Source organism: Sarcophilus harrisii, chromosome 1 (assembly GCF_902635505.1).
Source record: "Sarcophilus harrisii chromosome 1, mSarHar1.11, whole genome shotgun sequence".
In the NCBI taxonomy this organism is placed as follows: Eukaryota; Metazoa; Chordata; class Mammalia; order Dasyuromorphia; family Dasyuridae; genus Sarcophilus; species Sarcophilus harrisii.
The window spans coordinates 181206365-181220365 of NC_045426.1; the positions used below are offsets into that span (position 1 = coordinate 181206365).

The window sequence follows — 14001 nt, forward strand, 5'->3', positions numbered from 1 at the left end:
TTTTCAAAAACCATGGTAGTACATATTTGATTACTGTTCCCAAAAGAAGAAGTAAAGAGATGAAGAATTCCTAGGATAGCAAAGTGAGTACTGAGAGTATGTCAAATCATGCTTGGTTGGGGATCTGATGTTTACTAGATGCTGTGGGCTATGAGAATTTGTGCTTATTCACTCACCAATGAGGCAATGAGGACAGCCTAGCTTAACTCTTCCAAAAATCATGGTCTCTGGAAGTCAGATTCAGAAGATGCAGGATCAACAGAAACAGAACTACATGTTTAAAGATGGGTACGATGAACCACAGGGTACTGCAGAGAGTATACCTTGACCACGTACAGTTTAACAACTTTATCACTGACTTAAATGAAGGTATTTGTTCACAAAATTATTGAAGACAAAAAAGCAGAAAGGAATTGTTAACAGTATATGATGAATCACGATCCAAAAAGACCTCCTTGGCTAGAATGTTGGGTAAAATTGAAAAAAAAAATTTTTTTAAGGCAAAACTTTGAAATCCAATACATGAACTTAGTCTTACCAATACAACCTGTGGTAGGAGTGGCTAGATAATATATGGAAAATATCCATGTGCAAAAAAACTCCAAAAAACAAAACCCACACAATATCCATGCACAGGTTTTACGAACTCTAAACTAAATTTAGGTCAACGGATTGATATGATAGAAGTAATATAGGTAAAAGGAAACAGCATTATATTATTATATGGTATTCAGAAACAAGTGGAGGGGGCAGTTAAGAAACAAGTTGAGGAGCAGCTAGATGGTCCTAGTTAGAGCACTAGCCCTGGATCACGACAACCTGAATTCAAATGTGTTTTCAAGATACTTAATACTTCCTAGTTGTGTGATCTTGGACAAGTCAATTAACCCCAATTGCCTTGCAAAAAACAATAAAAGAAACAAGCTGAAACTGGGGCAAGGGAAGGGAAGAGAATGGGACTCTATCTAAAAAGGAAAAGGTGGATGCTCTAAAGATAATGATAATTTATAGCTATAATTTATTGTGTAATATTGAATATGTCATAATATAATAATTATTTAATGTCTTTGTATAGGAGGATCCCCAGAATCAAAGAAATACCAGATTGGGGATTAATAACCTTTTAAAGAATCTTAAACAGGAGAGAGCATTTTATTGAAGAAGATCACTAGAGAAAGGGTAAGGGAAATAAAAAGTCTTGATGTCATGAGATTACAAACTGGATCATATGAAAAACTTTAATAAGAAGCATGATTTTCTAATAGAAAGATCCTTGACCTTAGACTCAGAATACATGAGTTTGAATTATGGATCTAACATTTATAAACTATATGCATTGGGATAGGGAAACAACAGAGACGAGATATGGGAATTTGCTGTTACAAGAAACTCCAAAATGGAAACTCCCTCTCCAATGTAGATCAGTACTTTTTTCCCCCAAAGTATAGTCTTATAGAGTTGCTTAGAGTACTGAGAAGTTAAGTGACTCTCGAAGTATTATACAACTAATATGTATCAGAAGTAGGCCCTGAAACAGTTCGACCTGATTCAAGGCTAGCTCTTATTTGCCATATTGCTCCTTGATGTTTAACATTTCAAGTATGTTGTATGAAAATAGTTACAATTCCTTAAATTGTATGATAAAGAATAAATGAAACAGTCATTTGATAGCATTCATTGTTTCTTTGTGGGATGAAACTAGGCAATTGCCTCTTCAGGTGGTAGTGCCTTCCATCTCTATAGTCACACTACTGAAAACTCAGAAAAGAAAATTCTCACAACCAAATTCCTTAGTATTTTCAAATATGATTTTGTCATTCGAATTGACACTGAAATAAATCCATCGCCATCTGCTCTGCTACTACACCCTGAAGACCATTGGCCCTTTCCCTCTGATTTGGATCTGAAATCTCTGAATGTGTTGGACTCCCCTATTAGTGTGAGTTTTCTGAGAGCAAACTATCATGTTTTCTATTCAGATCTCCAGCACTAAGCACAATGTTTTATACCACATAGATGTTTAATAATATTTTTTCATTTTTTCTTTCCTCAAATGTGAGAATCATCCAATCCTAACACTATACAGTTACTTGCAGATATCAAATAGTACCTCTGATAAAATAATACTACAAAAACTTTTGCTGTCTTCTTTCTACTTTTTTACTTTCTCCTTTCTAGTGTAACTTCAAACAAATCACAAACTCAAGAAGCGAAGAAAGATTTAGAATTGGAATGGGGTCTTAGAAAATATCTAGTCTAATAATTTTCAAAGAGAGTACTGTGGCCTACTGGGACTGCTAGGTAGTACAAGTGAATGGAGAGATGGGCGTGGAGTCAGGAAGTCTTATTTTCCTGGGTTCAAATCCAGCCCAGGTACATATTAGCTATATTTGTCTGTTTCCTTACCTGTAAAATGAGCTGAAGAAGGAAATGGAAAACTGGTCTAGTATTTTTGCCAATAAAACCCTATGGACAATATTAGCAGGCTGGTCCATGGTATTACAAAGAGTCAGACATGATTAAATGACTGAACAACAATAACTTTAGAAAAGGCCCAAGTGAAAGAATGTAAAATAGGACTAGTGGTGAATTCAACAATAAGATGAGGAAAAAAAATTTTTTTAAATGAGAAAAAGAAAGAATTTCCATGAAGAAGGAAAGAGAAAAGGAAATGTAAGTGATGAATAAGATCATAGGAAATAGAGAACAAACAATTAGATATCAATGAGGAGATGAAGATAGACAATCAAATTCTTACTATTATAAACAAGATGGCACTTTATGATGTTTTTCTTAGTTTATCAGATTAATTTGTTTAGTAACTGTTTTAGGTTCCTCAGTTTCAGAGACCATATCTTAATTTTTTCTTTTTCCTTTCCCATTATTTCTTTTTCTCCTCCTCTTCCTCTTCTTTCCCCCTCTTCTTCTTCCTTCTCCTCCTCTTCCCCCTCCTCCTCCTCTTCTTCTTCTTTTCTTTTTCTTATTTCTTCTGTTTCTTCTATTTCTTCTTCTCAGATTATTATCATATTTACTATTTACTAAAACATTTTTGTCTGGCCTATAGCAAATAAGAGTACTAACTGGCAATATTATTTTGCTATGGTTTTGTATAAGCCTTTCAAGACCAGGATTACATTTTAACATGGTCTGTTTATCATATACCCTAATATCTGAAATAGTCAGTAACTGTTGGCTTGCCTGCCTAATAGTATTCTGAAAGTATTCCCTATATATTTTAGGAATAACATAGTTTCATAAGTAAAGGAGGTATCCCAAAAATGTATTTTATAATAATCCAAATACATGAAACTTGGGCCATGGCAGAAAGGGTATGTCAGATTTACTCTTTCTCAAAAACTACTGTACTCATATCACCCAGTCTGGCTTCCCCAAGGAAGATTCAAAAGGTAAATAAAGATGCTTGACTTTGACAGCTGGATATAGAAAGACAATCTCTTAGTAGTTTATCTCAGTCAGAATTTGATGGTTATTTCCCAGTGTGGCCTAATAACACTGAGGAAAAGCCATCATGTTACTGGTGTCATGCCCTTTGAAATGTGATCCAAGGCAAATAAAATGCTATTCAAACATTTTTTATCCTTTCATAACCATTTTAAACTGGGTGACTTACATTTTGGGTGACAGGGAAAAACACATTCTCTTTTTGTATGGGAAAGGTAAAGATATATGAAAAATTCCTAATTTTTTATGTATGAAAACCATTTTCGCCAAAATGAATTTTCCAGGCAGGTATTCAGTACAAACAGTTTATAAGCCATTTTTCCAATGATGCTTTTATGAACATCTCTGAATTCCTATGAAAAAACCAACCCAAATTACAACTTTGGGTTTATGACATCACAGAAATCCTTAGCAACTTTTATTTTAGAAACTTTTATTCTATTGTAAACTCCATGTTTCTTTGGGTCTGGTTCTTTCTTGGTTTAAGCAAGTTTCTGATAGTAGGGCAAATTTTTCCAAACTATTTCTCCTCTTTTGCTCCTCTCTACTCTATCCATCATTCCTTTATATCTGAATCAGTGACCAAAATTATTGGCTATTTCCAAGTACAGTTTTTATGTAAATAAATTCCCTCCCTTAAAAAAAAAAAAGGAAAACAAATTTAAAATCAAAGTAAGGAGAAGTCAACAAAATCAAAACAACACTAGGAATTCACTCTGATTGGTAAAGGTTAAAGAAGGGGGAGCAATTGCTAGGTCTTTGGATATAGTGGTTCCAGAGATAAGTGAAGGGAGAAAGGTGACTCTACTTTGCCCAGTCTTATACAAACTTGACTCAGAACATGGTTTATGAATCCCACTGATCAGCTAGCTCTACCCCATACACAGTTCTACCTTGCAAAGATTAAGATCAGAGCCTAAATTCCCTTTAATAGATAAGGGATCAGGAGGCTCCTTAAAGCAGAGCCCACAGACTGAGAGCTCCACACCTTTCCCATATGACCAGATCATCAGTCCAGTATGTTTTTGTTTTCATCTTTGGGTAGCAGCATGAAATAGTGAAAAGTGATGAAAATGGAGTCAGAGGACGTGGGTTCACAACCTGGAACTACAGTTTTAACTGGAGCAAGTCATTTAATCTACAAAATAGGAATACAGATTAGATAACATTGGGAATTCTTTCCATCTCTAAATTTACAATCCCATGATAGTGGATATAGCAATTATTTACATTTTATGAATAATTTTTCTTATATATTAAAGATGTTCTTGTACTTCTAAAAATAGTACAATCACAATGTTATTTGCCCAGACTGCTTCATTAAAAGAGGACATCACAATATAATTTTTGGAAAACATTGTAATTTCAAATCTTTAAAAAATTATATATACTTTCTTTAGTCTTCAGAGTAACTGTGCAGCTAGCTATTGACACTATTTATATTCTAAAGAAAAATTGCATATAGCTGAAAGAGTTGGTCCCTGTGATCTACTTCAATTCATTAAAAAAAAAAAAAAAGGAAACAGATAATGATGCTGCCACTCATAGAATTGTCTTAACAAATTTTGAGGATAATTTAAATAGAAATATTTTAAGTGATGGTAAGTTCTCCCTAGATAGAACCATTGTTTAAGTTTTCTAAGGAATATCTTGATAGCTAGCAACAGTTAACATAGAAAGAGGAAGAAGAAGAAGAAGCAGAAGAAAGAGGAAGAAGAAAAAGAGGAAGGGAGGAGGAAGAGAAGAAAAAAGAACAAGGAGAAGATGAAGAAAGAATTAACATCTATAGAGTGCTTACTATGTTATAGGCATTATGTTAAGCACTTTACAAATATTATCTAATTTAATAATCACAACAACTCTGTGAGGTAGATGCTATTATTATTGTGTCCTTTAAATGTAGATTAATCTCTTTTCCACATAAAATTCTTTCAAATACTGGTATATAGCTTTTCTCTCTTCTTATATAACATGGATTGAAGGCCTTTACCATTCCAGCTGCCCCCCTCACCCCTTTATCCTCTTTTATAGATATCAGCATCCTTAAATTGTGGTGTCCAGACTAGAATACAATATTCCTGATCTGAGTGGGTTATAGTGCAAAAGATCTATTATTTCTTTGTTCCTGGAAGCAAGACTTCTGAATGCAGCCTGGATCACAATAACTTTGTTTTTAAGTATTAAATCACACTGCTGACTCATTAAATCTTACAGTGAAAAATAACCATCAAATCTTCAGACAAACTGTTGTCTAACACCACCTCTTGCAACTAACAACTCTGTTTCCATGGTTTTTAACCTAATTGTAAAAGCTTATAATTTTTTAAAAAATTTTAAATCTTACATTTATTTCTACCAAATTTCAGTTTATTAGAATCAGCCCAATGCTATGGCCCATATTTTTAGACCCTGCATCTTCTATCCAGGAAACTAATTATCTCTACCAGTATTATGTCATTTGCAATGTTGATGAGCAAACAATCTCTCCCTTTATCCAAGACATTGATGAAAATGATGTTGCTGCTATTGTTGTTTGTTTATCTTTCATTCTTGAAGAGGACCATGATATCAGGGAGGTTATAACATTACATACAAGTGAATGGATTTAAGTGAGGGAGAACTTTCCAAAGTCACCAGCCCAATGGTCTCCTCTGGAGTCTTCTGAGATGTAGATCAGGCTGACATCAGATCAACTATAGAACCTTGGATCATTACTGGGAGCATATATATACTCCCAGTAATGCTCCAAGATATATATGTAAATAAACAAATAAAATAAAACTATATATAATATATATACCAAATACATAACCTGCCAAACTGACCATTAACCATTAACTGCTATTTTTTGAGACCAGTTATCCAATCAGTTCCATATTCATCTAATTGTACTAATATTCTAGTCCATGTCTCTACTTGGAGATTCCAACAAGAATAGTAGGAAACACTTTATTGAATGCTTTGCTAAAATCTAGGTAAGCTACATTTGCAGCACTTCCCTTAACAAGTTTAGTAATCTCATCAAAAAAGAAAATGGCAATAGAGCATGAAAAGCTATAGAATTTTGTCTATCAGTATAGATATGAATGTATATAGCAAGATATATATAGCAGTATTATTTGTATGTGGTATATATAGTATATAAATGATATATGATGGACTATATCATAAATGATATATACTATATTGGATCATGCTATTTATCATCATATATATACTATACCATACAAGATAATATACTATCTATATATGTATATGTATATGTATAGTATGCTATATATGGTGCATACACATAATACTGCTTTACACATGTATATACCTTACTATACTTACATAATACACTGATAGACAAATATTATATATATACTACTATGTAATACATATAATATGCTATACACACATATGTATATACCTATGTATAATGCATACATATACTCCTTGGACAATCATTCTAAATATAAAATGAAATGGTTCAGACTTGAACAAAAAAGAGGAGAGTAAAGTGATTGCATTTTGAAAATTAGTTTTTCAGCACAGTACACAGAGTTGTCCTCAAAATCAGGTCTATATAGGTTAAAGATTCTCCTTTGACAACATTAATTGCATAATCCTTTGGTGGCCCAGGTAATTCTCTATGACTATAAGTTGTAGAATAGTTGCTGATTTGCATTACCACGGTGAGTTTCCACATCAGGAGTTCCTTTGACTATGAAAACACAGGTCCAATTTTTTTTAAACAATAATTATCTTTAGAAAAAGATATTGGAATGATTTATTTATATATAAATTGACAATAAAAAAGTTAATTTTAAATGCAAATGGTTGGAGAATGGACATTAAAAATGCATCAGTGGTTCAAATCTGGCCTCAGACACTTAATAGTTCTTATCTATGTGACTCTGGGCAAGTCACTTAACCCCAATTGCCTCAGCAAAATAATAATAATAATAATAAAATAAATAAAAATAAAAATACATCATTGGTTCTCTCAAGATGGCGAGAAAAGAAGAAGAAAAAGAAAGATATGGCTAAAAAGGTAGTGATAAAAGCCTCAAAAAAATTGTAGTTGGAACCCAGTCCTGGTCCAAGGGATCAGTAAATACTCTTAAGTCTAAAATGTATTCCCAAAAAGGGAGAGAACAGTCCTGCTACTATCTCAAAGCCAGGTGGTGGTGATAAGAATGTAGGAACTCATTTGGCAAAGATTCACAAAATGCCTAGATATTATTCCACCGAGGATGTGCGAAAGTGAGGGCAAAAAGCCCTTCAACCAGCATGTGAGGAGACTTCTAGTTAGCATCACCCCAGGCACAGTGCTGACCATGCTCACTGGCTGTCACAGGACTAAGCCAGTGGTCCTAAAGCAGCTGGCACTTAGTAGCTTGCAACTAGTGACTGGACCTCTGACCATCAACCGCGTTCCTCTGCTAAAGACCCATTAGAAATTTGTCATTGCCACCTTTACTAGGGTTAACCTTTCCAGCATAAAAACTCCAAATCATCTTACTGAAAAAGGCCCCTGAAACCTCAACATCAAGGAGAGATTTTTGACACAGAACTAGAAATACGAGATTACGGAGCAGTGCAAGGCTGATCAGAAAACAGGGGACTCTCAGATCCTGCCTAAAAATCCTGCCTTAAAGTTCCTCAACTCTGTGGCTACCTGCTCTGTATTCTCTCCTTCCAATGGAATTTATCCTCACAGACTGGGATTTTAAATGCCTTGCAGAGAACTCTTATTAAACTATTTGTAATAACTAAAAACAAAGCATCAGTGATATTTAGGTGTCAATGTGACATTTAGAGATACAACTCTCTAACCTGAAGTCTACATTTTGTAATATCAAAATGTACAAGCATAATAGTCTTAGATAAGAAGCTTTTATTCCGTGAAATCCCAGTTCTTTCCCAAACCCATAATATCTTCTAATTTACTATTGTAATTCTGTACTGGTCTGAGAATGCCCAGTTTGGCTAATGAACTCTTACCTTTAGTGTCCATTCAATGTGAATGCCATGAACTGAACCTACCCTTTTATCTTGACTCTGAAAAATGAGCTTGAAGGTATTTGTTTTTGTCATATATTAGTTGTTCTGTTTTGCAGATGTCAGAAGTGACCTCCATAGGACCTGAGAGTCCAGATCATGGCAATCTTGGAACTAGGATTGAAGGTGGGATATTGCAGCAAAGTAACCTGTTGTGAAAACCTTAAGAGGTCAGAGTGCTGGGACTGAGCCCAAAGAATTAGGATTGTAGTCTTAGAAGAGAACTAAATTATAAATCTTATGTCCTTCCTCTCCCTAGAGACTGAGGTGCTGTCAAAAGTGATAGCACTGTGTTATAAGAAATGAGATTGACTTTTATGTTGAGTTTTATGGAAATATCTTTCCTAAATTCACATGTGGTTTTTTAATGAGGTATGGGGTCGGGGTAAGGGAAAGAATCTGGAACTCAAAAATTTCAAAAACAAATGTAAAAAAGTTGTTTTAAATGTAACTGGGAAAAATATTTATTTAATTAAATTTTTAAAAAAAGAAATAATATGTGTTCTAGAGATCAGCTAAGTGGCTTTAATTCCTTTTTCACCAACAATGGGAAAATAGAACTAATGGTGTCACTTAAATGGAGAGTAATACTAGGTCTTCTTATTTTTGCCAGATATCATAATAATCTCCAGTATGTTCCAAGCAAAAAAGGATAAAAAAGAAAAGCCCTGGAATTGCAGAAAGTGTAAATGAAATTTTAAGGAAGTTTTAGATTTTTTAAAAAGATCTCTTTAAGGTAAAATAAGGGCAAGACAAAGATCGCCAGTGCCTATAAAACTATGAATGCTCCTTGGAGAAATGCTTCTACTTCATTTTGAGATTTCTGATGATTCTCAAGCTTAACTTCAAAGAGAATGATATTCTTGTGAATGTGGAAAAGTAGCTGTAGTCATGTAACAAACTTTAGAACTAATTTAAAATTTTAATTTACAGAACATTTAATAAATTATTTAGGGACAATTTAAAAATGATATGTGTGATGAATACAAAGAAATATGGAAAGAGCTATATGAACTGATGATAAGTGAAGTAAGCAGAGCTAAGGAAACAATTTGTGTAATAACTACAACAATGCAAGTGGAAAGAACAGTCACACATCAATAAATCAAAAGTAAGTATAACAAAATGGCCAGCTAAGTGACTTAGTTGGTACAGCAGTGGGCTTAGAATGAAGAGGACAACTTTCTGTGTTGTAAATTTGGCTTCAGACACTTATTAGCTATATGATCTTAGGCAAGTCACTTCAATCTGTTTGCCTCAGTTTCCTCATCTGTAGAATGAGCAGGAAAAAGAAATGGCAAGCTACTCCAATGTCTTTACCAAGAAAACACCAAATGGGATCACAGAGAATTGAACATGACTGAAAAGAACTGAATAACAAATATATATATATATATATCTTTATAATTTTGTTATATATATAACAAAATCTTCATAATTTGGTTATATATGACATATATAACCAAATTATAAATATAATTTGGTTATATTATATCAATATATTACAAAATTATAAAGATCAAGGAGAACTCAAAAGAAAAAATATGAAAAAGACACCTCCAGACTATCTCTTTTGTGTAGCTGGAAGAACCATAGGTGTTACACTTTGCATATGTTTTCAGACTTTTTCAATGTACAGATTAGTTGTGCTACCTTTTTTTCCTCTCTAAAAAAATACTATATGTTATATGGGATGGCTCTCAGGGAAGGAGAGAGATATATGGAATACTGTAGTGATGAAATACTTCCAACTCATTCATACAAATGCATGAAGTGAGTGATCTGATTCGGGTAATCTGAAAATTTAGTTGAAATTTAAAATTAATTTGCTTTTAGCATCTATATTTTAATTCATTCTTTCTCTAAGCCTACTTTTCCATTTTTTTACTTGAGAATTAAAGTATTCTAAAAAAAAAAAAAAAAACCTCAGGGTAATGAGTACATGCTACATAGTTCTTCAGTGCTTCAAAATAGCTAAGTCAAGTAGTCAGGCAGCTATACTGATTGAGTGCCTACTATCATTTGTGTCTGAAAATGAGGCTGCTGACAATGCTGTTCCCAAAGTCAGAAGAATTTAGTGCTCAAAAGAAATGATTGATGATTGCTTATGTTGTACCAGTCACTCTAGGGGCCATGTCTCTAAATATGAACAAAATGGACCACGACATAGCACATCTGGACTTCAAGACTATAGAAAGCTGTGGCTGTATGTCACATGAGTAACACATTAAAAAAAGTTTAATTGACCAATTAATTCTTTGGCCATTTTGTTTACCCTGAAGGAATGTAAGCTTCTTGAGGATGGAGACCATTTCTGTCTTTGTGTCCTTACCACATAGCATAATATAAAGTTGATACTCAATAAATGCTCATTGATTATGAAGGACAATATGACAGTGCATGGTGAAAGAAGTTAGGGATTTTAAGAAACAAAGGGGAGGAAGGAAATCACTTCAGACATGAAGGAGAGCAGGGTTCAAAAATACTAAGGCAGTATTATTTAGGGAATAAACATGGTATATCAATAGAACAGTTAGTTTTCCCCTCAAATTATCTTCTCTTCTAACCTTTATTGTGTCAAGGGTTCTACCATCTTTCCACACTTCCAACCTTGTTGGCATTCTTTACTCCTCACTCTAATTCATCCTCAAAATCTTAACTATTCCTTAATTTCTTTATTTTTACCTTCACAATGTTTCTTCTATATATTCCCTTGGTTCCATTTACCCAGCCTCAACTCTGATATAAAGCACTCATCACCTCTCACCTGGACCACTGGAATAACTTTCTAAATGTTTTCTTGCCTCAAGCCTTTTTTCATTCATTCAGCCCCTGAAGCAATTTGCCTAAAGTGTAATTTTAACTATGCCATGTCTTACTCAGTAAATTACAGTGACTCCCTATTACTTCCTGGATCAGATTTATTCTTTATTTGTCATTTAAAGCTCTTCCTATCCTGGCCTCTTCCAACCTTGCCAACTTTCTTACCCTTTTGTCCATTCTCTCTTGTCTAAATTTCATACTATACTGGTCTACTTGCTGTTTCCCATACATAACTCCAGAGCAGACAACTGGCCCAGTAAATAGTGTTGGGCTGGAGTCAAAAAAATTTATCTTCCTGAGTTCAAATCTGACCTCAGACACTTACTAGCTATATGACCCCAGACAATTTGCTTAAAATAAAAATGAGTTAGAAAAGGAAATGGCCAATCTGGAATGCTCTCTCTCCTCACCTCTATTAGTTTCTGTGATTTCATTTAAGATTCAGATTAAATTATATCTTCTGTAAAAGGCCTTTCTAAATTTTCTCCCACTACTACTAACTTCTCCAATATCACCTCCTATATACTCTGTATTTCTCTTATAGATAGGTATTTATTTACATGTTATCTAACCTATCAGAATGTGAGCTTTTTGAGGAAAGGGAATGTTTTTATCTTCATTCATATTACCAAAGCATAGCACAGCAACTTAATAAAGTTGGATCTTTTTTTGATTGATTGATTGATTGTATAAGTCATAGAAAAACCCATTCAAATTCCATCTCTGACATTTACTATCCATATGATCTTGGACAAGTCTTCAGCTTCCTAAGGCCTTGATGTCTTCATTTGAAAACTGAGGAAATTAGATTAGAAGGTTTTTGTGGTCTCTTCCAGATCTTAGATCTATGATTCATTATAATTCCAAAAGGGAATAGCTTATAATTCAGGCTATCAGAAATGCAGAATATGTTGGGGGGGGGGGAGGAAACTAGTAGGGGAATGTGTGAAAAGGTACATTGGAGACAGATTACAGAGGGTTTTAAATGTAAGGGTGTGGAATTTATATTTTATCTTAGAAGCAATAGGGAGCCACTGAGGATTTTGAGCAAAGGAGTAACATGTTTTTGAAATAAAAATTTGGCATCTGTATGCAGCCCATATCTTATAAATGTATGTTGAATTCTTCAACTGTTAAATTGAATTAGAAAGACTTTCACAATCATCTAACCCAACCCATTCATTTTATAGATGAGGAAAATGAATTACAGAGTCTTTAGCTGGCTTGCCCAAGGTATCACTATTTTCAATTAGAATAAAATCTAATTTATATCCAATTATATTTCCATAAAACTCAAATGTATCAGTCTATATTTTAAAAATTTAAATCAATCAAATATAAAATACTATCAATCATATAAAATAGATTCATATATTAATACATAAATATAGAATGGATTATAAAATGTCATGGCATCAGTCCAATCACCTAACATCTGCATATACACCCTAGATATCATTATATAACCCTATAGCTCCATTTCATCTAAATAAATCCTTTAAACCTACAAACTCAAATAATTACATATTTGCCAACATATCTGTCTTCTTCCCACTCTTCTTTTTTTTTTCCTTTTTCTGGGTGATGGGGGTGGTAAGATGAGTTGGTACAGAATTATGATTTCATAGACATAGAGAACTCCCAGTTTTTAATTCTTTCCATCAATAGAAATAGACAATTTCTCTGCAAATTGTAGTTCTAGAGCAGGAGTTCTTAACCCAGGGTTCATGAATTTCTTTAAATTTTTTAATGTAATTGATTTTCTCTGTAATTCTATGTGTTTTATTCTATGCATTTAAAAATGCAAAAATCTTGAACTTCATAGATCATCTGTCTTAGGGGTGACTGGGCTCTTGGAAATGCCTTTTTATATGTCTCAAATATATGTAAAATGGAATTTGTATAAGAAAGCTCATTCCTTAATTTGTAATAAAAATAAATATCCCTAATAGATAAGTTTAATTGTTTAGAAACTTAATTGGTAAATGTAAAGAATCAGAGTGAGATCCAGATGCTCTTAACTGATGCTTTGGCCTCCTCTCCAAAGAGTGCTAACATATGCTTAATATGCATAATAATGCTTCCATTAATTCAATCAACAAGCACTTATTCTGAGCCAGACACTGCATAGAACTGATATAAAGAAAAAAAAAAATAGTTTCTGCCCTGAAGGAGCTTACATTCTAACACATATATATAAATAGGTATATGTAAGCTACTTATATACGAATGATAGAAGGTAAGCTTAGAGAGAAAAATGTTATCACTTGGAAAGGCCAACTGTAGAAGTCGTGATTTGAGTAAGTTTTGAAAAGAAGCCATTGATCCTAACAGATGGAGGGGAGGAAGGAGAACATTCCAGGCTGACATAACAACCAGTGAAAACACACAAAGATCTGTGAGTGAAAAAAAAAGCAAGTAGGATGATATGGTTGGACCATGAAGAGTAAGAGGGGAATATTGTTTAAGAAATCTAGAAAGATAGACTAGAACTAGACTAGGAAAGGTCTTAACTACCAAACAGATGAATTTATATTTGAAAGCCTTTGAGTGATTTTTGACATTAGATAAAACTGAACTGGCAAATTGGGGCTAATTTAACTAATCTAATGTCTGACATATTACAGACAAACTTAAAATATCAATACAGATCTGGTTTGGCCACCTAGT

The 14001-nt window shown here is 33.5% G+C and overlaps 1 pseudogene; it reads left to right on the forward strand.

The window, feature by feature from the left end:
- The first annotated feature begins 220 nt into the window (after positions 1–220).
- LOC100933106 lies at positions 221–8376 on the forward strand (annotated as a pseudogene).
- Positions 8377–14001: the final 5625 nt, after the last annotated feature.